This window comes from Onychomys torridus, chromosome 1 (genome assembly GCF_903995425.1).
Source record: "Onychomys torridus chromosome 1, mOncTor1.1, whole genome shotgun sequence".
In the NCBI taxonomy this organism is placed as follows: domain Eukaryota; kingdom Metazoa; phylum Chordata; class Mammalia; order Rodentia; family Cricetidae; genus Onychomys; species Onychomys torridus.
The window spans coordinates 52,163,496-52,188,313 of record NC_050443.1 but is presented as its reverse complement, the minus strand read 5'-3'; positions in this window follow the sequence as shown (position 1 = coordinate 52,188,313).

Here is a 24,818-nt window from a genome sequence, read left to right as displayed (position 1 = left end):
CGTGTGCACAGGAGAAGGAAACAAAAGGAATCCGGTGCCTCTGTTGAGCTATGTGACTGAGAAGGAGAACAGGTTTGCACGCAGTCTAACTGCAAAATGTGTCACTTTTCATGGTTGAATCTGTGGGGAACATTTCACTCTACAGCTAATTCACCTGTGATACCAGGTGTCCTCCCCAACCCTCTGTATAAATATTTGTTTCAATTCTTCCCTGTTTAGCTCTCTGTTTTGGCTATTAGCAGAACCAGAACCACTTTGCCAGGGAACAGCAGGGTCTCTGGCTCTCTTTTGGCTGCTGATGACTTAGGTCTCTTTGGATGGTCTCTCTTGTACACCTGACTATAGATTTCCCCAAGCTAAATACAGCCCCAGTGATTTAAACAGTAAACTGAAAACAAACCATTATCATTCCTGGAGTGTCAAGTTGCATAAATGTGTGAGCATCTTTTCCACATGCCTCCTGCTATGGGAATCACTCCATGCTCACATTTTTACATTTTTTTTAATGTTATGACAAGGTTATTGGCCTTACAGTCAGACAGGCTTGGACTTGAATTTTGTCCTTTTCACTTCATACTGTTACCACCTTGAGCAAATTGCTTGGTCTTTTCAGACCTCTGCTGTTCCCTCCGTGAGATATATGGAACTGTAGAGGCACTCTGAAGTTCTTACTCTGTCTTCCTTCTCCAAAAGACTCCCTGGCTACACTGTACAAAGGAACATCTTTGCTCTTAGTATATGGATCACCAAAAGTGATACTAGGTCCATAATGGAGGTTCAGTTTTTGATTCTACCTTCATCTTGGCAAAGTTCGCATACCTGGTCCTGGGACTCTTGTGGTGGATTGAATAGGTATGACCCCCATAGACTCCTGCATTTGAATGCTTAGCCATATGGAGTGGTATTATTAGGAGGTATGGTCTTGTTGGAGGAAGTGTGTCACTGTGCAGGCAAGCTTTGAGGTCTCATATATGCTCAAGCCATGCCCAGTGGCACAGTTGCTTCTGTTGCCTGTGGATCAAGATGTAGATCTCAGCTTCTTCTCCACCACCATGTCTGCTTTCACACCATCATGATGCTAATGGACAAAACCTCTGAAACTGTAAACCAGCCCAAACTAAATATTTTGCTTTCTAGGAGTTGCTCTGATCATGATGTCTCTTCACAGTAATAGAAACTCTAACCAGGACAACTCTATAAAATGTTAGTGAGGTGCTTTTCTGCAGGAATGATATCTGGTCAGTGGATCCAATGTAGAAATACACACTTTTGAAGATAGAAGAGTTGCCCACTTTTAGACTGTAAAGGGACCCTCCAAAACCTCCCAGAAAGAAAGCAAAGAAACAACAAACAAACAAACAAAAATAGTGAGCCAATAATATACAGTACTCAGAGCATTGAAACTCAACCAACCTATATTTGAATCTCCGTATTTACTTATTGTTTGCATTTCACAAAAGGAAAGACTCTTATAGACCCCATTACTGACATTTTTGGACATTTTATTTATTTATTTATCTATTTATCTATTTATATTTATCTATCTATCTATTTATTTATTTATTCACTTATTTATTTATTCACTTATTTATTCACTTATTTATTTATTTATTTATTTATTTATTTATTTATTTATTTTGTGTGTGTGTGTGTGTGTGTGTGTGTGTCTGTGTCTGTGTGTGTGTGCATGGATTTTATCTAGAAGCAGGTGGTGTGAAGTGGAAAATGGTACAAAATTAGCAACTAAGTTATTAGTTCATTTTCTTATATTATTAAGTACTAAACTGAAATTTGGAGAATTGGTAAGTCATATCCTTTGAAAGTAACCTTGACTCATCTCATTTGTAGTCACTATTATCGAAAGCAACAGGGAGATGTTTGGGCTGTTTTATCTTTCGGGGCTCTGGCCATTATTGCCTTCCATGTTAATTTGATTCTAGAAAACTGTCAAGAATTCTGAGGAGGGTGTGGATGGCCATAAGCCAGCCTGACCTAAACAGTGTGAGCATACCAGACATATGTGGGACTATATACATTTAGAGCCTAGTTCTGAGTCACTATGAAAATTTTTAAAAATACAAACTGTTGACATTGATGCATATCCATAAGTGAAATGAAAATATCTCAAGAAATTCAGACATATTTTTATTTAAATCATGGCTTTGCTTCCTGTTTTACAGATTTGGGAATAATTTAATATTTCTGTCTTTTAATGGTCTCATTTGTAAAATAGACACAATTACATCTATCTTTCAAAGATACAATTAAAATTATATTTCCTACTATCTCAGTCCTGCTCCAAGGCACTTGGATTGCTTTGCATTGGAACTATGAGAAGTGCATAGGAGTCCTATAGCATTTAGGCTCCTACTTCAAGGTAAAGCTCCATTATCTTATTTTACTTCTACATCAAAGCATAATTCCTTGTATGCTGAAGTCCTAAAAGTTTTATAGTTAATGTAGGTAACATAGGTGAGGCAGCTCAGACACCACCATAAAGCTTTCCCATCTACTGCTCAGGAAGACCTGCTATTTTGTTTGGTTTTTCATACAGAGAACCATTTGAATATCCCAATACTTACATGTAAACTTTCCTCTTATTTCTTCCTCTAGTGTTCTCTAGCTCAGGATGCATGAGGATTCCTCTGTGTGACTTTTGGAGGCCTTCTCTGCTGTGCTATTTATAATGGGTGTTTTTCAGTCTCTCTAAAGACTGTGGGCTTTAATGCTTTAGAGATATACGGTTACATGCAAATAATAACAGTGAATGATTTTGAGTAGAATAACGTCACTGTTGCAGGAGCAGGTATACATTATCTCTCAAAGAGCTGACAGTATAGCACTCATTTCGGCTTTGCCTTCTTTGAATGAATGGAAGCCCATTTGGCTCTTCATTCTCCTAAGTGACTAGTTCTGATATTAACTCATTCATAAATATTCCCAGCATTAACTCACAGTTCCAATACAGGGTCCCCTTCCCTTCCTTTCTTCACCCTGCATAACTACTTTCACAATTTCAAAAGTAGTAAAAACTTTCCTTGATTATATATCCATCCACCCATCCAAAGTCCACCTCAGCAGCCTCTTCCCAGGAACCCTGCTCTCCCCATCTGCACTCATTCCATCTGCTTGTCAGCATGTCTGGGACTCTACATCTTCCTATCATTCTTGTCTGGATCTGTTGATTTTGCTGAGAGATGTGTGAGGTCACGCCAACCTCTTATGAATCTCCACACACTCACCTTACTCCAGTAAGGGAGAGAAAAGGACAGATGTAGAGAGTGCTTTAATTCCACCAATGGGCTCACCTTTTCAGTAACTCTACTTACAAGTGAAGGAAGGAAACCCCTCCGCAGAACTGTGCAAAGGAATAAGCATCTGGCAGCTGCAGTAATTCAAGGCTCCCTGTGACAGTAACACATATTACTTACATAGCCAAATTCTGCAAAGAAATATATTTGACTCTCATAAACCCATCTGTTCAAACTGGCTGTAATATATCTAACTTCACGCAATTTTACATTGGTGAACATTAGGCTTTATGGGTAGAAATTAGTATGTTATTAATGAAAGAAATTATTCAGTTTCTCTATTGTCTCTGTGATGTAGCAATTGGGGTTTAGTGGGAGATCAAACTTTGGGATAGAAATCACGCACCCATCTGCTTCCAGTCCTCAAAAGTTTCTAGCAGAAAAACGTCTAGTCCATTACCTGTACTCTGACTTGCTAAGACACATTGGCCTCACATGTTTCATTGCTATTTTCAGATTCAGATGTCTTCCACTGCCAGGTTGAAAATGGAGGGAGAATAAATCAATCCTCTGGCACTGGAACAGAAACATTTGGTCTTCTGTAATGCTCAGATCGTAACCTAATGTGGCAGCTCACAGAGAAGCTGTCAGATCTGCAATCCTAATTGCTGCCAGTTGCCTCCCAGGTGTCCACGTGAAATGGTCAGGACTCTGAGCATTGACAACTCCTCCTCCCTATCCTGTGCTTCTGCACAACCTCAGCATGTGCAGGATTTTACCTCCTACTCCAGGGTAGCTGCTATAGCGGGATCTATTAGTTCTGGTCAGAATAGAAGCTGAACATGTCTGAGGATATCCCAATGGAAATAGAGATAAGCATGAAATTAGGTTCAGCATTAGTGTTTATTGAACCACGTGGTGGCATGAATTCAATGAATATTGCTTACAAATGCCAAATTCACTGAGAATGCCAATCACAAAATGAAGGACCACAGTACACAGCATATATATATGAACTGAAAGTCAAGGAGAAAGTACAAGGAATGTTCACTAAGAACTGCTCCAGTGCTTGTTGATATGGAATCTTATTCTGCTTTGTAAATTCATAATGAGTTTATGCATGTGTATACACATACATGCATGAAGTGAGTCACTATTGTTAAATACAGATGTGCATATCGAAAGTATCCAACATGCTTGCTGTGCTGAAAATGCTCCAAGGGCAACAGGTCTTCTATAACAAGATTTCAAGTTTTTTCTAATTGTTATCAGTAGGATTTTAATGCAATTGGTAGGGCTACTGAAAGTGAGGAAGAAAAATTTCCAAATCTTTTGTAATTGATTATACATTTGAAATTTATTGCAGAAAATGGGGCTTAATAACAATTATACCATTGAAAATTTTATTTATTCATATGCCAGTCACATTTCATTTTCTAACCAATGGCTGATCATTTATTGGTAATAATAGAGTCATTGGGTGTCCTTCACAACAGGATAAAATGCTAAGAAACTCATCAGTTCTAGGTGTGATTTAAAGTCAAGTAGACCACACCCGGCACCACTATCAACTCTTTTCCAGCCTCTCCCTTAGTTTTGAAACTCAATCCTTGCTGAAAGATAAATATTCTTCATTGGCTCTTATGCTTGCCAAAGAAAGCAAATTTGGTCTCAAAGGGGAAAATTATAATCAAATTCTCATTCTAGGAATTGAGAACAGGGAAAATAAAAGGCAATTATAAAAAAGATTGTGGCTAAAGTGCTGTACTCTCATCACTTCAGAGGTACATGATGACATATCTCTGTGTTCCACACCAGCGTTCAATCTCTTCTTCAACAATTTACATAAAATCTGCTCTTGGGCTATATCACCCCCATTCCAATGGCATGAATGGTACAAGTCATTTTGTATCTCTTGTATCATTAAAAATTCTGTAGCCCACAAGAGGAAGGGGAATTTATCCCAGACTCTGGAATAGTCTATGGCTTGAATGGATATTCTTTAGCCATTTGTGGTTGAGTGGATCAATGGGTTAACATTCTTGGCTGCTTTACAGATGCACAGGTGCAAGAGTCCAGTTCAAAAATCTGGGAGTGCTAAGCATTCCATGATAATAACTTAACCAATAATCATCCAACAGGGTAGAGAGGAGAAGATGATGGACTGTATGGTGTACATTGTAGGTGGGTTGACTGAAAGTAGATACATGGGTACTATAGCTTCTTCAGTTGATCTTGCTGGAAAGAGATGGGCCTGCTATGGATGAGTGTTCATATTTATTATTATCATTATTATCTAAACAGCATCAATTTATAGCTGAATTAACTAGATCTTCTACACACAAACAAACAGATAACTCTGGCTAGGGAAAAGTTGGGTATCTAAAAACATTTTAAGGATCTGGTATCATACATAGATTTTAGGTTTATCTAAGATGTGTGCAGAGCATCAGAAATCATACATGGCCTCTAAAATAAAGTCTTAAATGCTGTGACATTAGCCACTTGCTTATAATTAAAGTATGTTGCCATTTCACCAAGCTTTCATTTACAGGAGAAAGTGCAAATTCCATTTCCCTTGAACTTTAGCTACTTCCAACTTTTTCCTTTGTTCTTTTCTTTAAAGCTTTGCAACAAATGCATCCCCATATGCTTATATTAGTTAATCTAGTATTAAACATATTGGCTGTGCAAAATGTTGGCACCCACTAATAAATGTTTTCATTTTTTCATTCTCCCTCTCTCTCTTTTTAACTTTAGATTCTTCCTTTGACTACACAAGCAACAGCTGTCTAGCTGCCTGCACAAGACTGGATCTACTGCCTCTACAGAAATCTAGGTCAAAACACTTGGAATGCATGAATATCAAACAGAGTTTTCAAAACAGCAAATGAATACATCTTTAACTGGTGACATTTTCCTGGAGCATATGGCTGAAGCTCAGGGGACTGAATGCTTTTTTGATGAATATGTTCCATCAGAAACTAAGGGACGGCAGTAGGCTCCCGCCACCTTCTGTTTTGCCTTATGAAATGATAATGCAAGCTCTTGGATAGATACAGTGATCACAGGATTTTTGCCTCCAACAGCCTAAAGAAGTGTTTTCCCTTTGAATGAGTTTCTTTGTCTTTAGTAGGATTTATATTTGTACATAACTGTCAAGTCAATAGAATACAACAGTTTTCTTCCTAGGGTAGAATTTTATTGGTGAAAACTTCAAAAATATTGAACTGCGAAGTAAGTAGTAAAGGAGGAAACATGGAGGTTGATGTATGAGTGAGTGAGTTATGGCCATGGCTGCAAAATGTTGTTCCAAATTCTTTTTCAGTGTCAATATCAATGGGGCTAGATAATCATCAATATGTAACAGAAAAAAAGAGCCTTGGGACATTGGAGGCTCTCTTCTGGATCAGAGTCCCACCACCAGTGATTCGAATGTGTTGGGTCTCTGACATGTTCTGCTATCACTGAGACTTCATTGTCCTCATGTTAAATGAAACCACAGGGCTGCAATGTTTTTAAGGCCTTTTTCTTGTTTGGAAGCTCCAGTTTTGTGTATGTGTATGAAGCTAGTTTATTCCCACTCGCACTATGCTGCTTAGAATCTTGAGACTGGGAATGACAGGAGTAGATTTTCTTGGACGGCTTTGAGTGACTTCCTATTCATTGCTTTATAAAAATAAAAATAAAAATAAAAATAAAAATAAAAATAAAAATAAAAGAACTAAAGAGCATTTGCTGTTCTTCATTCCATAAAGGTGATAATGGATGGGGCTGTTCTTTTCCATCAGGAAGAAGGGAGACTTTCCTTTCAACTTCTCCTTCCAGCTCAGTCCAACTATCACTTGTTTATGGAACAGTCACACACTGCTAAGCTGGGTGATGGCATCAAAAGCCTTGAAAGCTACATTTCTCTTTGTATCTAGCTAATGAATTTTATCAAATTGAAGGCATTTCAGTGGCAGGTTACTCATTACACCCGATTTTTTCTGTGTTTAGAAGTTGCTTGAAAAGTAATCAGTAGAATTTGTGATTGACACAGGAATCCATCAATACAACATTTTGACAGGAACTTGCACTTCTCTCTCTTGACTTAAATAGTTTCTTGAAGTTATGTCCATAAATAAGCATTCACCCAAGAGCCAATGCTCCCTCATAGCAGAGCTGTTCTCATTTGTGGTTTTTCTTGTCAGAAGCCACCACCGTTACTAGGTGCTTGAGGGAGCCTGTAGTAGAAGATTATTTTAAGGTGTGTTATCTTTGTTAATGTTGCATTTACTTAACTCTGTGAAGCTGTGTTACTGTGCTTGTCTGGAACATCTGATGGTCTAATAAAGAGCTGAGCAGTCAATAGTGAGGCAGAAGAAAGGATAGGCAGGGCTGGCAGGGCAGAGAGGATATATAGAAGGAGAAATCTGGGAGAAGGGAAGGAGCAAGGGAAAAAGTAGTCAGAGAAGGAGGAGGACTTCAGGGAACAGGTACATAGCTACACAGCCAGCCATGGAGTAAGATGAGTAAGATTTATAGAAGCAAGAGGAGGAGAAGAGCCCAAAGGCAAAAGGTAGATGGGATAATTTAAGTTAAGGAAAGCTGGCAAAAAATAAGCCAAGCTAAGGCTGGGTATTTATAATTAAGAATAAGCCTCTGTATTTATTTGGGAGCTGGATGGCGGGACCCCAAAGAGTAAAGAGTGAGAAACCAAACAACAGAGGCCTACAAAGTAGTGCACTCAGAAATGTGACTAAGTGTTCCTGTTGATGTGTAGATGGATGCCCATGTTTTCCCACACCTAAGAAGAGAGAGGTTGAGTATAAAATACCCACAAATAGATTTGCTTTTTCAACATAATAAGTCTCCTACAACTTCACAGGCATGTGCAATGTAGACTGTTATGTTTCTTGGGTTGAGAATTGAATCTAGTACCTTGTGCATGCTAAGCAATTGGCTAACTCCTACTCTATCTACTACTCACAATTTTTTCATTTTGTTTTTCAGATTGTAATTACATCACCATGCCCCACCCGCCATATACACACACACAAGCAAACACTCCAATGTAACCCTTATGCTCACTTTCAATTTCATGGCCTTTTGTTGTTGTTGTTGTTGTTGCTGTATTTCAGTAACTGTTGTTACATAATTATTGTACACTTTTTAAAAAAGGCCTCATAGTACTTTAATTCTATGACATAAGAATCCATTCACCTTAAAAGACTTTTACTTGGATTTTCTTTTTCTGCCCTTTTTACTAACAAGGTAGAAACGAATGCTCATATTCATATACATTTATGAAAAGATCTGAAAATATCTAAAGGTAAATGTCCTAGACATAAAATTTGACATGCTTATAGTTAGTTTAAGATGATATTTCAAAAAAAATTTTAACTATAGTTATTATTTGATGGTTCTAAAAAATATGACAGTAGTTGAACATCTTTTTATATGTTTAAAAATGACTTTTATGTAAAAACTCTGTTCATATCCTTTGTCCATAAATGGAGCTGGGACAACTTAGTAGCCATCTGGAAAATAAAACAAAATTGTATTTTACTCTATTTCCAACACCAAAATAAACTCCAGATGGACTAAAGATTTTGTGCTAAAAATAAGTACATTTGAGTACTATTAGAAAACATGAGCAGATATCTTTCTGTAAGGACTCCAGAACTAAAGAGGATCTCTGTAAACAAAATATAAAACTTACATTCTAAGATGTTCAAGGTACATACGCTACTAACTCAGTATATATTTAAACAATGGAAAGTGGGCAACACATGTAGATGAATGAAAATGATACATTGGACAAGAGCTGATTGCTTTGAATGGTTTAATGCAGACACCGATTCATGCTCCAATGTTGGAAAGTTAAGGGGCTCACTCACTATTGATCGTATGCCAGCTAGCATAACCCCCATGAGCTACAAAACTGGAATTTATTAAAAACCCATCAGAGGACCAAGGATACCAAGAAACTGAATGAAATCAATTTTAGAAAGTGAAGATCCTGTCTCAGGTCAGAGTGGGATCAGAGATTTTAGGAAGAAAAGCACAGACCACAGGTGGGATAGGGAGAGTCCAGCTTGGCCTTTCCTGGTCTGCTGCAAGCTCCATGTGCTAGCATGATGAAGCAGGAATACACAGTGGAGAACTGGCCCATGTTCTTTTTCACCCCTAGGTCTGCTTGGTTGCTCGGTGGTGGTTTCAGATGTTACTGGTAACACTATTACTCTACTGGTCAGAAAAGAAATCTACAGTCAAATTACATGCAGCCCTTCCCAGAGGAGTCATCCAGTGCACACAGAGATACAAAACCATCTCAGTGAATATTTTCTTAGCGTTTTCCTTGTTTTGAACTTTATGAAGTATTTATCATTCTGTAAGTATTCTTTGAATTCCTCATTTTTCATCTATATCATATTGGTGATCATTTGTAACATTAAATGTGACTGTGTTTCATTTTTATTTTTATTTTCTTTTTTCTCACTTCAATCCTTTTTCTGACTGTAACTCATTATTCTTTTCCTCTGGTCTTGTAATGGTTGCATTGTTTCAGGTAACTAAAGAGCTATAGTAAGCATTCTTGTGCATGTCTTCTGATAGGTAGGTGCTGAAGTTTCCATTGTACATGTATGTGCACAGGTAAGATGTTTCAAGGTATACAAAAATGCAAATTTACAGAATGATGCATAGTTATTTACCAAATGGGTTGTAACAATTTGTACTAGCAACAGCAAAGGGAGACGGCTCGTCTTCAACTCTTTTTGAAAATGTTTTTATTTTATAGTTAATTTAATTTTACATATCAGCCACAGATTCCCCTATCCTCCCTCCTCCAACTCCCCAGCCTCCCACCCCACAACCTGCCCCCCATTCCCACCTCCTCCAGGGGAAGGTCTCCCCTGGGGAGTCAGCCCAGCCTGGTAGATTCAGTTGAGGCAGGTCCAGTCCCCTCCTCCCTACACCAAGGCTGAGCAAAATGTCTCAGCATAGCCCCTAGGTTCCAAAAATCCAGCTCATGCACCAAGGACTTAAACTACCAAATACCTCTAATTTTAAAGAAATGGAGTATTTTAAGGATATGTCTTCATTTTGTCTGGATCTCCATTCTTATAGTTACTGATGATGTTTATTGGATAAATACGATTCTGTTATCAGTGACCTGGAAAACCAACTGAGTCCTTGAGCAAGGCATCATAGGTTGGGTCACCTCTCTAGACAAAGGAGTGGAGGCCAGAGTAAAAGATCAGTCAAGTTCTTAATAAAGTAAACTCGCCGAAAAAAAAAAATATTTGCTTGGGGAAAGGCAGAACACTGGATAAGAGCCAAATGCCTTGGTCTTTGGCCTCCTTTTACTGATAATTAAAGTGAAGTTAGGGTGAAATGAAAGATGACCCTTTTAGACTGACACCATTGCTCAGCCTTTCAGGCTCATTATAGGTTAGAATCAATGTGAGGAACCAGGTGGGATTTTTGTATTCTGCTTTGCCCACACAGATTTATTATCTGTGGTAGTTTGAAAGAAAATGGCCCTCATAGGGAGTTGCTACTAGTAGGTGTGGCCTTGTAGGAGTTAGTGTGTTACTGTGGAGGTGGGCTATTTTGGGAGACAGACTCCTGCTGCTGCCTGTGGGACATGATGTAAAACTGTCAGCTCCTTCTCCAGAACCATGTCTGCCTGCACAACACATGTCCCACCTTGATGATAATAGATTAAACCTCTGAAACTATAGGCCATCCATAATTAAATGTTTTTCCTTTATAAGAGTTCCCATGGTCATGTTGTCTCTTCACAGCAACAGAAACTCTAATGAAGACACTACCATTTAAGGAAGGTCATGCAGTGCTAATTAGAAAAATAGTATAGTCACATGTGTGACCCCAGAATCAGAGTCTGTGTCTTACCTAGATAGAAATAGCCCACTCCATGTTATTATGGTTGGTTGCTCATTAACTTCATGGTCAGCTTCCTGAGAATTTCAATTTCCTAAGAAAAGTCATATACTAGAAAATCTGCCACTTCCTGTCCTGGTTTTTGGACTTCCTGTTGACCCCCAGCATTTTCTCTTCAATGAGGAATTAGGTCTTGTTCCAGGAGTTTCTTTTTTTCCCTCCTTTATCAGTTTCTTTTTCCAGAAGCCTTACACATGTTTATCACACATACAATGTCTATATAGTATATTTTCATTTTCTGTTTTATTTTGATGGTCCACTTGCCTTCCTATTAAGGTCATAGTGTATTAATTACTACAGCTCTAGCCTGAGAATATTTCTTCTTTATCTCATCAGAAGTGTGTCACAGTGGAGAATTCTTGGTTTTCTTCATATAGATATTTGAAATCCTTGTCAAATTCACTTAAAAACAAGTCAACCATGAATGTGAATGGGAATTAATTAAATGCACAGAACAATTTACGAAGATTTGATCTCTGCAGGGTGTTCTTTATTTTCATGAATATGTATCGTTTCCATATTTATTTATAGTTTTTAATAACCTATCATAAAATTTAAAATTAAAAAATTCAGATAAGCCTTTCACATACTTTGGTTATGTTTATGATGATAGTTTATCATTTGGGTTGCTGTCACAAATGGTGCACTTAAAAATAAATATTTCCTAACTGCTTGTTGCATTCAACATTCAATTGGCTGTTGATATGTAGGCATTCTGTCTGGTTGTTCATAATTTGGTGATATTTTAAGAGTGTCCATACAGACCATCACACCAACTGCAAAAGTACTCTGTCTTGTATCTTGCGTTCTTCTACCAGTGTTGATAAGACAAAAATACTCAGATACCCCAAATCTAATTTGAAAGGACAGGAGGGTAGGAGGGAGGAGAGATACAGGGAGGCTAATTAGTATCAATCTACAGGCCTGAGAGAACATGGCCATTTTACACCATCCAATCTGTCTTCAAACCTCTATTCCATCTTGGCTCCCTGAATGTCATCCCTTTCTGTCTGCATCTACAGCCTATTCAGGGGATGTCTACTTGTGTACCACTCTCCTGTCCCCAGGCTTTCCTGTATTCTTTAAATGTTACCTCTCTCATATCTTTCTTTCTCATTTTTTTCATTCAAAAATCTCTGTCCTTTTAGATCCCTTGAACATTTTCTCTTGGGGTACCTAGCCCTGATGAACACTTAGGAGGGGACTTGAGTTTATTTCCAGCACTTGTTCTTTCTAGCTAGTGATATTAGCTAAGGCTCCACCTTGGATCTTAGTCAGTAAGGTGCGCCAAATTTGATTATTAAGAAAAGCACCCAGAATCCATTCAAGGTGAGTGTATAGATTACTTGTCTTGTTGCTTTAACAAAATACCCCACAAAAGCAAATTAAAAAAGGAAGGATGGTTGAGGCTATTGTACAGGGAATATAGTCTATCATGTCAGGGAAGACAAGGGAGAAAGACAAGGAGAAAACTGGACATATTCATTGAAACTCAGAGGGTGGTGAGAGAAGGTACTCAGTACATTTCTCCTGTGTATGAATATGATGCACTTACTTCATAGGATGGTGCTACTCACATGTAGAGTGGATCTTCACACCTCAAGTGACAGATTCTAGACAATCTATCACAAGCATTACCAGAGGCTTGCTCCATCAGTGATTCTGCTTCTTGTCAAATTAACAATCAGTGTCAATCATCACAGAACCAACTTTTACAGAGACACATGTCAAAAAAGAGGCCTGCTTGTCTCTGTAATGACCGTGGGTGAGAGTGCGTGCTGTGTGTGTGTGTGTGTGTGTGTGTGTGTGTGTATCTCAGCATTACCTGGTGAAGGCCCCAAACATGGCTGTACATTGACTCATGCCTGCAAAAACCTTCACATTTTTAACTCTCCAATCAAGAATTAACTTCTTCCTTCACTGCAATATGTTGTAAAGACAAATTTAAGTTTACCTTCTTGGACCTTGACAGCTTTCCTTAAAAAAAATAAAAAAATAAAAAAAAACTCTTTATTTTAGAACAATCTTGGTTCTATAGTCTCACTATCTATGCCAGTTCAGCAGAGAACATTTACTGGCCATCACTCAGATCACTACTGCTTCAAGAATGCCATTTATTTCTGAGATCTTTATGTCTTCTTATTTAGGTTCAACCAAGCCCTTGATGTCTACACTTTCCTTATTATGTTAGTGTCTCAAAATCATGCCAAATACACATAATAATATTGGATTTTCCCCCCACTTTGGTGGGGATGTTCTCACTACTTCTCCATTTAGGTCAATGTTTGACATTATTTAAGATAAAACAAGTCAATCTATTTATTCTGGGAGGAAGTTGTGTGTATTTCCTAATCTTTCCTGGTACTCTTGTCTCTGCTGCATACTGCCCCCCATGTTGCATTGGCAAAAATCACTGTGATTAATAATGATGACACTCAATATTATTCTAATAGTTTACTTTTATTTGTGACAATGATTATTGCCTGGGATAGAAATATTAATTTCCTTTCTTTTTAGGTGGTTAGGAGGATTTACTAAAAACAGACAAGAACTGTTGAAAATTAATATGTGTATTTCTGTTCTTTATTTTTTTATAGCACATGATTTGACTTTTTCTTGATAGTTTAAAGAAAATTACCTCAGAATATTTTTAAGGGTTTTTCTCTTTTTTAAAAATTTATTATATTTGTGTTTTAATTTTACACATCAGTCATGCATTCCCCTGTCCTCCCCCTCCCACCCCAACCCCACCTTCCCCCCAGCCCCTCCCCTCCATTCCCATCTCCTCCAGGGCCCAAGACTCCTCTGGGGATTCATTTAAACCTGGTGGATTCAGTACAGGCAGGTCCATTCCCCTCCTTCCAAGCTGAGCAAAGTGTCCCTGTGTAAGCCCAAGGTTCCAAACAGCCAGCTCATGCACTAAGGACAGGTCCAGGTCCCACTGCCTGGGTACCTCCCAAACAGTTCAAGCTATTCAATTGTCTCACTTATCCAGAGGGCCTGATCCAGCTGGGGGCTCCACAGCCTTTGGTTCATAATTCATGTGCTTCCATTCGTTTGGTTATTTGTCCCTGTGCTTTTCCAATCTTGGTCTCAACAATTCACACACTTACAGTCCCTCCTCTTTCTTGACAACTGGACTCCTGGAGCTCCACCTGGGGCCTGGCTGAGGATCTCTGCATCCACTTCCATCAGTTATTGGATGAGAGTTCCAGCATGACAGTTAGGGTGTTTGGCCATCTGATCGCCAGACTAGGTCAGATCAGGCTTTCTCTCAACAATTGCCAGCAGTCTACAGAGGATATATCATTGTGGATTTCTGGGGACCTCTCCAGCACTCTGCCTATTCCTGTTCTCATGTGGTCTTCATCTATCATGGTCTGTTATTCCTCGTTCTCCCTTTCTGTTCTTGATCCAGCTGGGATCTCCTGCTCCCCTAAGCTTTCTTTCCCTCAAAACTTGTCCTTCATTACTCCCACTGTCGTCCAGGTTGTTCATGTAGATCTCATCCATTTCTCTGTCATTGGGTGATCCCTGTGTCTTTCCTAGGGTCCCGTTTTCTAGGTAGCCTCCCTGGAGTTGTGTAGCAGTCTAGTTATCTTTGTTTTACACCTAGTATCCTACTATGAGTGACTACATACAATGTTCATCCTCAGCTTCATCTCCAGTTTTTTTTTAACTAAGCAAAAAGCAATTATTTTGTCTTAAGATGATTTTAACCAACATTACATGTTTCTGCCTGAGTCTTGTTTCACAGACAACTTTTAAGTATTGACAAAGAATTAAATTTTTTTTGTATTCCTAATATATCTGTATCTTTCATAATTTTTTTAAATTTTTGGTTGGCCTTTTTATTCTTTGATATTCTTATAAACAATAATATTTTTCTCTCAAGAGGTGAATTATAGATTTTGGTGATAACAGCTGTCAACATTTGTTTCATGTTTATAACTATTTATAGATATTTTCATTAGTTTCTTCTTTGCTTAATCGTAAACTTGATCTTTATACTTTAATACAGTGACCTTCCTGTGGATGCCTATCTTCATTCTTATATATTGATGACTCTACATGTATAGGTGTTTATAAACTATAAATTAAACATGAGGCCAATACCTCTTAGCCAGGTGTTTATTTGATAATGTCAGAGGATCTTTTCAATTGTAATGACTTGCAGCACCCTTGGAGATGGAGGGAGCATTGCATTGCATATGGCTGATTTATACTTCTAACAACTCCTCAAGTCCAAATATCAGCAATGCCTCAGCTCACAGACCTAGAGTTACTCAGTTATATTAGTGTTGAGATAATAGTTCATTAATACAATAATCTACACTAAGTCATCACAGCCTTTCCCCTCAGTTTTTCTCTTTATATATCATTTACCAGAAGTCTAAACAACTAGCAATCTCATGTGCTTTACTTGGCTAGTAACTTGCTCTTAATATCAATTATATCCTGTTGTATAGGATACACAATCTGGTTACTAAGCATCCGTTGCATTGTGGAAATATTTTTCAACTTAATATATAATGTACTTATTAAACATGTACTTATATATTTAATAAAATTTTATTCATGGTAATTGGTATTTATCAGAAGACATTAAAATTACCTTTCATGGAAATTATATTAAGTTCCTACATGAATTATGGAATATCTATCTATGTTTCCTTCCTGACAAATTGTTCTATGATGAATGTGCTTAATGTTAATGTTCTGTGCCTAATACATATATCTGAAAGTCAGAGAGTGTGGTCATTACTGAGAAATGAAAAAAAAGGTAATATGTTCAGATATTGGGAAATTTTGTTTTGCCTTCCATAGTCTGGCAGGTTGCGTTATAAAAATATTAAGTATACAAAGAAAATTATAGTATTGTTTCAAAGGAAGAAAAGTTGAATTATTGATTCTAAAGTCTGAGACTTTTTACAGCTTTTATTTTTAGCTCATTGGATATACATTTTTTTCTTTCTGTAAAGATGGATATGATGATTTTGTCATCTATGCCAGGAAGATCAGGGATTCATGAGTTAATTAGAAAATTCTGCCTGTTGCTTACCTTCTGGTCTTTACCTAGTAATAAGCTTTCTTCAATTAGTGAGTGAGTTGTTTATAGACCTAAATTACAAATAACACTCAGGACTTTGACTCCTTAGTATGTCTGAGACCATTGATGCTATTGAATGGTTGCTACAATAAAAGTAAATTCAATGTTGCTGTTGCTTATTTGTTTTGTGAAAGGCAGAAAGTAGGATGCCAAAATTTTTATATTATAAATGTTATGTTAGTTTGGCACATGGGACATTATCTTCTGAAGTTCAAAAATTTAACAGGACAGGGAGGACTTCCTGTCTGTGTATGAAAACACAGAACAGTAAAACAGATAAACAAAAGGCGTTGGCACACTGATGGATCAGAAAGAAACCAACAGTATGCTGTGAAAAGAGAAAGGTAAGAGATACATACAGACAACATTAATAATCAACAGGGCTAATGTTCTTACTGAGTATGTCACTTCTGCAGTGAAAATCTCAAATATGTCCCTGTGATCCCTGCATTCAAATAGGTATTCTGAATATACTGGAGTTCCTTATTTCTCCTCATGGTGAAATTCCTCATTGTAGAAAGAAGGAGGTAATGGCTTTGCCAAGATCAGCTGACTCATTCTTGGTGAGGTTGCACTTGCTCCTAACACTTCCTGAACCTCAAACCACTTGCTGAGCAGAAGTTCAGTGATGGAGCACTCTTGTCTGCCATTCACATAGTCTCAAGTACCATCCCCAGAAATGGCAAACCAAATCAAGCAAAGATGCTTCCCTTATTGCACTGGGTACCTCTGGCTGTGATTGAGTGTTGACTCTCCTGAGGAATATCTTAAATGCTGAGTGTATCCCAAGCGTAGTCAGGATAGCAGCACATCTGTCACTCACACTGTGAGGAACAGGTGAGGTCACAATGAGAAAACTTTGCTAGGTAGGAGGGAAAATTGGAACTAGGACAGCAGGAGTCCTGAGAAAGCCCTGCTGGGCTGAGGGGAGGTTAGATTCCGTTTGTGTCCTGTGGCAAAAGGACATTGCCCCAGTTTCAACAAGCTAGAAAATAATATTGATGTGATAGAAGTAATATGCTTTTTGTAGTGCAGGAGTTGGAGTCGGGACACTTTTTAGAACCTTTTAATAGACTAGTTTTAAATCTGGCTGGAATTGCTTCAACTGAAATTGGATGAGTGGACAGGATGCTTCACAAGATTTCTGCCTGGGATATGGTATTGAGGAAGCAGAATTCTAAATTCCCCTAAATTGTAATAATCTGTGATTTCCTCTTTCCCACAGGTAATTTAGCCTAGCAGGGACAAGTTCCATTTTATTTCATGGCTTCTTGCCTCCCTCACCTAACACATGCTTCAAATACAATAATGCACGTTAACTTAACTAGCAAATGAGTGAGAAAAAAAATTCTCAGGTAAAATCATTGAGCTTGAAAATTGAGTTGTTAGCTTTACAACTGAAAAGAATCTTATTAAAAGACCTAGGAGGTATAAAATAAAGCATGTTGTTTCAATTTTAGTGATGTTTTGACATGTAAATACAATGAGTAAATACAAATATGAATCTGGTTACTAAGTCATACCTTGACATCAGGATGCAGAACAGCTTTGAAAGTGATGTAAATTCCCTCTTTCCTAGCCACAGCAGAGTCAATAGTTTGTTATGTGGTTAAGAAGGAAAACAATGTTGCATTTCCACCAGCAGTTGGCCAGAGTTCCCCTTGCTCCACATCCTCTCCAGCATAAGCTGTCTTCTGTGTTTTTGATCTTAGCCATTCTGACAGGTGTAAGGTGGTATATCAGAGTCATTTTGATTCACATTTCCCTGATGACTAGGGATGTTGAGCAATTCCTTAAATGTCTTTCATCCATTTGAGCTTCCTCTGTTGAGAATTCTGTTTAGTTCTATAGCCCATTTCTTAATTGGACTGTTGGGCATTTCAATGTCTAATTTCTGGAGTTCTTTATATATTCTGGATATCAGCCCTCTGTCAGATGTGACATTGGTGAAGACCTTTTTCCATTCTGTAGGCTGTCACTTTGTCTTGTTGACCATGTCCTTTGCTCTACAAAAGCTTCTCAGTTTCATCACGTCCCATTGATTGATTGTTTCTCTCAGTGTCTGTGCTACTGGTGTTATATTTAGAAAGTGATCTCCGGTGCCAATGTGTTCAAGAGTACTTCCTACTTTCTCTTCTATCAGGTTCAGAGTAACTGGATTTATGTTGAGGTCTTTGATCCACTTGGACTTAAGTTTTGTGCATGGTGACAGATATGGATCTATTTGCAGCCTTCTACACATTGACATCCAGTTATGCCAGCACTATTTGTTGAAGATGCTTTCTTTTTTCCATTGTAAATTTTTGGCTTCTTTGTCAAAAATTATATGTTCATAGATGTGCGGGTTAATGTTAGGGTCTTCAATTCAATTCCATTGGTCCACATGTCAGTTTTTATGCCAGTACCAAGCTGTTTTTATTATGGCAGCTCTATACTAGAGCTTGCGGTCAGGGATTGTGATGCCACAAGAGGTTGTTTTATTGTACAGGATTCTTTTGGATATCCTGGGTTTTTTGTTGTTCCATATGAAGTTGAGTATTATTCTTTCCAGATCTGTGGAGAATTGTGCATGAGCTGGCTGTTTGGAACCTTGGGCTTACACAGGGACACTTTGCTCAGCCTGGAAGGAGGGGACTGGACCTTCCTGTACTGAATCCACCAGGTTTAAATGAATCCCCAGGGGAGTCTTGGCCCTGGAGGAGATGGGAATGGAGGGGAGGGGCTGGGAGGGAGAGTGGGGGCAGGAGGGGGGAGGACAGGTGAACCCATGGCTAATGTGTAAAATTAAAACACAAATATAATAATAATAATAATAATGATGATGATGATGATGATGATGATGAAAAAAGAAATGGTAAATTGTATACGAAGCCAGAAAATAGAGTTAATCATAAGTCAGAAATTTTATGGAAAATAAAAATATCAAGATCATATAAAAAAAAAAAGAAAGAACACAATGGCCAGGTAAAGTGACTCACTCATGTCATGTCATCTCTTCAGAATGGTGAGTCAAGAGGGTCATAAGCTGGTGATTAGCCTAAACTACATAGTGAATTTCAATCCAGCCTGCGCGTCTCATGAGGCCTTACAGCAAAATGGAGCCCAAAGTGTAGAGTGGGTCTCATTCTGTGGTAAGACTTGCCTCATGTTTTTGAGGCCCTGGTTGTAACCTCCAGCATTCTCACAAATGAACAAAAATGACAGACTAGAGCACTGAGGTGCACTAAACACACAGAGATAGCAACATGAGACTATGACAGAGAGTGCAGCACATGTCTTTAAATTCACTGTTACAGGACATGTAAGTGCTGAAAGAAACCCCATGACACAGAAGGTGCCTGAGGGTGGGGAGTTGACCAAGCTTACGCCGTAGGATAAAGCAGACAATTGGTGTTTGGGCATCATAGGTCCTGGCCACGTATAGGAGGAGAGCAGTTGAGTATGTCAGGAGCCTGATAGCATGAAACAGACAGGCCAGAAGATCTAAGGGTTCATTCCAAATTAGAGATGCAGGAGAAATGGCCAAGTCTGATTTCTATCTTGGGCTTTTTGATTTGGGTCATCCTAAGCATTGCCATTTTTACCTATCACTGGGGAAAATTATCTCCCTTGTTGGGAGATGCTCCTGATTTTGCAGGAAAGAAGATGTGTCTGTGAGTCCTTTGCTAGTCAGTGAATTGTCAAGGATGTGATGATAGATTTTGGTGTAAGAACACAGCTATTCTAATTTGCTTCCTATTCTGTGACAAACACCATTACTAAAAGCAACTTGGGAAGGAAAAGATTTATTTGGCTCACAGGCTTCAGTATATTCTTGAGAGAAGGCAAGGCAGGAACATGGTGTCAGGAATTAAAGTAGAGACCATGGAGGAATGGCTGTCTACTGGCTTGTGGGCTTGTTCCCAGACAGTAATGCCCTCAGGCCAATCTGTGAGGCAATTTTGATTAATTGGTGTTCCATTTTCCCAGGTGACTTCAGTTTTTATCAAGTTGGCAAGCACTAATCAACAAAAAACACACCTTTAACTGGTGAAAGGTGACCCATCTTTTAAACATAGTCACAACTGTATTACACACTTGACATGAAACACTGTCCCAACATAAACCTGCACTAGCATCAGGGTTCACACTGAGGGACCTGATCTGGCAGGTTTGGGGTCTACATCACTGCAAACAACTGGCCCTCGCTCCAACTCTCTTCTGCTACATGTAGTCCTTCTTTCATAGTCAACATCTATTAGATTCAAGTACTGAAGGTAAGATACTCTATAGTTAGTATATATCTAAAACACTCTGAGCAGTCACTGGCACTCAGGAAATTCTCTCATAACTACTTTGAAATGACATTTCTTCACTCATTTAATCAAAATAATAGATCATTTATAAAGTATAACATTAGTGGTTATGTTTTAGTTTTTCATTACGTTATGTTCCTCCAGTGTTTAAGATAGTTTCAGTGTGACAATGTATTAAACACAAGGTATTACCTGCATATGAAAATGATGTATATACTTAGTGCAAAAATATTTCCTCATTACTTTATTATGTGAAGAGGGTTTCAAGTGTCATCTCTACAATGGTGTTACCTTTTAACTTGCATAGAATATGGTCTGTTTGCTCAGGCTTCACTCCAGAACTGAAGCACTTATTCCAGAGAAAATAACATAAACAGGAGATAGGCAATCACATCTAATCGGCGATAGCTGGGCTGATTTTTCTTCTGTGCTTATTTAATTTTATTTTTTAAATCAATACTGAGAAGGAAAAGTTGAAATATTAATTACCCGTTTACTGCCAATGTAGCGGAAAATGTAATTTATAGTCTACTTGCAGGGCTAAAAAAAACCCTTCTGTGCTTAATTTAAGAACTCAAATTATTCAAATAACATTTTGAATTTGATTATTTGTTTAATTGAAATGTTGCTCTTTCAGTCAGAATTGCTTCTGTGATTCCAATTTCAGCAATATTAACCAAGAGTGTGGAAAAGACCACATGGAGAAGCCACAGGTGGAAATGCGTTGGGGAATGGGAGTGTGGCTGAACCCTGCTTACCTGCAAGAAGGGATCTGTTCATTGGCAGCCATTCTATCTCAGTCTTGATGTTGCTGAAGTGGAGAAAGGAACCCTGGAGTCGCTCTGCATCCATAGAATATCTAAAAATGAGAATGAGAAACTGAGTCTGTATCTGGGAATGACAGCCTCTACTTGGAACTCTGGAGGCAGAGGGGTAAAATGGGATAATTAAGGTCATTGTCACCTACATGATGAGGCTATATTAGTTACTTTTTATTGATGTGATAAAACAGCATGATCCAAAGCATCTTAAAGAAGGAAGGTTTTATGTGGGGCTTATAGTATCAGCAGATCTAGAGCCATTGAGGAATATGGCGGCAGGCAGGCATGGTGACTGGAGCTGGGAGCTGAGAGTTCACATTTCAACCCAAAACCAGAAAGCAGAGAGAGAGAAAGAGAGACGTAAGCCTTTTGAAACAGAAGCATTTGCACTCAGTGACATACTTCCTCCAACAAGATGACACCTCCTAAGCCTCTCCAAATGGCCACCAACTGGTGACCAAGTATTAAGTGCCTGGACTATAGGGGACATCTCATTCAAACGCTTACATTGTCCATCATGGAGTACAGGACTACAGGAGACCCTGCCTCAAAACAACATAAGAAAATGACAAAAAGATCCCAAAAGCAATGTCTACTGCCTATTCCATGAGTTGTAACAGATCTGAGGACTACGTAGATGAAATTCCATTTTGAAATTCAAATTCAGAAGATATGACTTGGCATTCAAGATCAGTACCACAATAGAAGAGACCTTGCTTCAGTAATTTTCTCTTCCTGACACAGTAATGTTTCACAGTTGTCTATCTAGACAACTAAACTCCAACTTTCCATGGGTCTATTCTGGCAAACACTAAGAATTGTAACACTTTCTTAAAATAGTTGCCAGTGATTTTCACTATTCAGGAACAGACACATATGGCATTTACCATGAGTAAACAAGCATTGGGTGAATTTTGATTTCTACGGCCTTCATGTTTCAGACCTTGCTATAGTCAACATACATTGTATTTCTACCAACCTGAAGAATCGCTGTGGTCTGTGTAGTTGATTCTCCTCCCTGACATCTGCGAATCTCCCTGTCATTATACTTCTGCCTTTACTAGGACCCATGTTGTGTTTTGTCATTTTAATATGATGTTTATGATTTAACATAATATTCTTGCATTCTATTCATGATTAATATGACCATAAACATACACTGCAGAACCATGGGTAAATATTGTTGGGTTAACACTTAACAGTAGTTTTCTTGAGTTGCACAGTGAGTAGAAGCTTAACTTTATGAGATACATACAGATTTTGCAATTTGGTGGCCAGCATTTTTGTATTCTCACTATCAATGTATGCAAATGGAATGCCTCATGCATTTACCAATATTGGGCCATGACAGCTTAGTGTTAGCCATTGTCATGGGTATAAAGTCATTATTCCACTGCAGTTTCATTTGTGGTACCCTGGTGACTATTGCTTATAATGCTATTTAAGATGTCTTACAACTTCTTCATATAAGCCCATTGACATACAAGTTTTGCCATATTTCCCCTTTATTTCCTTGACTTAACTTCTCAAGAAGAATTGTTTTTAATTGTGAAATCACTATTACTGTCATTGTTATAATTTTCAGTATGGGGAGGTTGTGACTTGGGAGGTTCCAAGGTTCTGATAAATTACTATAATTCAAATTTTCTGGTTGATAAAGCCTTCTTTCATTGTGTTTTACAGTTTCTGTGTACAACACTTACATATGTTTGGTGAAGTTAATATTATTTTCACTTTCCTTTGTTATTATAAGTGGAGGTAATTTTAAATTTTTATTTTATTTACTCCTTGACAATATGAGACATGGAAATTAATTTTTGTTTTTCTTTTCTTTGCTTTCACACATAGACCTCATATCTGTCAATCTTACCAGAGCTACATTTGTTTTTAGCAGATTTCCTAGATTGCTCAAGATTTTCTTTTTAAAGCATCTGATAATCTACAAATAAGCTTTAATTTCTCCAATTTTCAAATTTCATACCATTTCTTTGCTTACTACATGAGTCTATGAATGCAGGCAACATTGAAAGTTACTACTTGCACTAAATATCCTGGCCTTCCCAGTTCTTCATTCCAGGAAGAAAGCAGTTGATTAGGATTCATCTTTAGCATGTTCACATATCTTTTTGCTTAGACCCTCCTGGATTTTTGTTTGTTTGCTTGTTTTTACTTTATTCTTCTTTCTATTATGAAAGTTGTCTCTGGTTTAATGGTTGTATGTCCTTCTAGACTATTCCTTTAATCTGAAGAGTCCTATAATTTTTTTATAATGTTGAGAAAGCATTGCATTCCATGAATAAACCTCACTTAGTGGCAATCTATTCTGGTTTCTATGTATCATACTATTTTATTTGCTAATATACTGTCAAGGAGTTTGCATCTGTATGTAAATCCAGTGTATTTGTGTCATTTCAACATTACAACTCTACAGTCCTCATAATATGACATTCAAAGTATGCCTATCCCTTCTCTACTATCTGGAATTGTTATTTCAGATTAAAATTATTCATTCTGCAATTGTGTAATAGGATTTATTAGTAGGTATTTCTGGCCCTGAATTTGTTTGCATGGATGTATAAAGAACGTGCCCTTGACCTCTAAGATGGGGAATATGTCCGATAAACATGTTGATATTTACCTGAGAGCCTTGAGATATAGGCATTAAATGAACAGTTTATAGTGTAGCTTTGGGATGTGAAGACTCAGCTCTACATTTTTAACTGCTGAGGGTCCAGCTGTAGTCACACTCAACAAAATGCATGTGGCTAACCCCAATAAAAACACTCAATAATGGGTTTGAGGACATAGTCCAGAGAGTAAATCATTTGCTACACAAGGGTGAGAATCATGGTTAGACTCTCCAGAACCTGAATGAAATCTGGACCATAGCTTGATAAGGATGGATGAAACAACAGAATTCTTGGAAACTTCTGTCTTAACTAGGCTGCCATACTCAGTAAGCAAACACAAGTCTCTCTCTTCAGCAGGGTAGAAGGTGAAGAAGAGTGGTCCTCAAAGTTGTCCTCTGACCTCGACATACATGATATATAACCTTCCTGCATTACACACAAGAGTGTACACAACAAATTCACACACACATATACATATCAGACATGCATGCATACATACAAACATACTGTATTCATGTGAAAACACACTTATACACACATGCCTCATACATACATATTGTTATGGTTTATAAATATGCATGTAATTGTTGGGCTTGTGGTTAATGTTTTATCTTTTATAAGGTCCTCTTGCATTGATTTTTTTCTTTTTCTTAGTTTCAAAGAATTTGTATCTTGTGTTAGTAATTCTATGTATCATTCCTATTCCTATGTGTCCATTTGCTTTCCCTGAACTTGTATTTTTGTATTTGAAGTATGTCTTT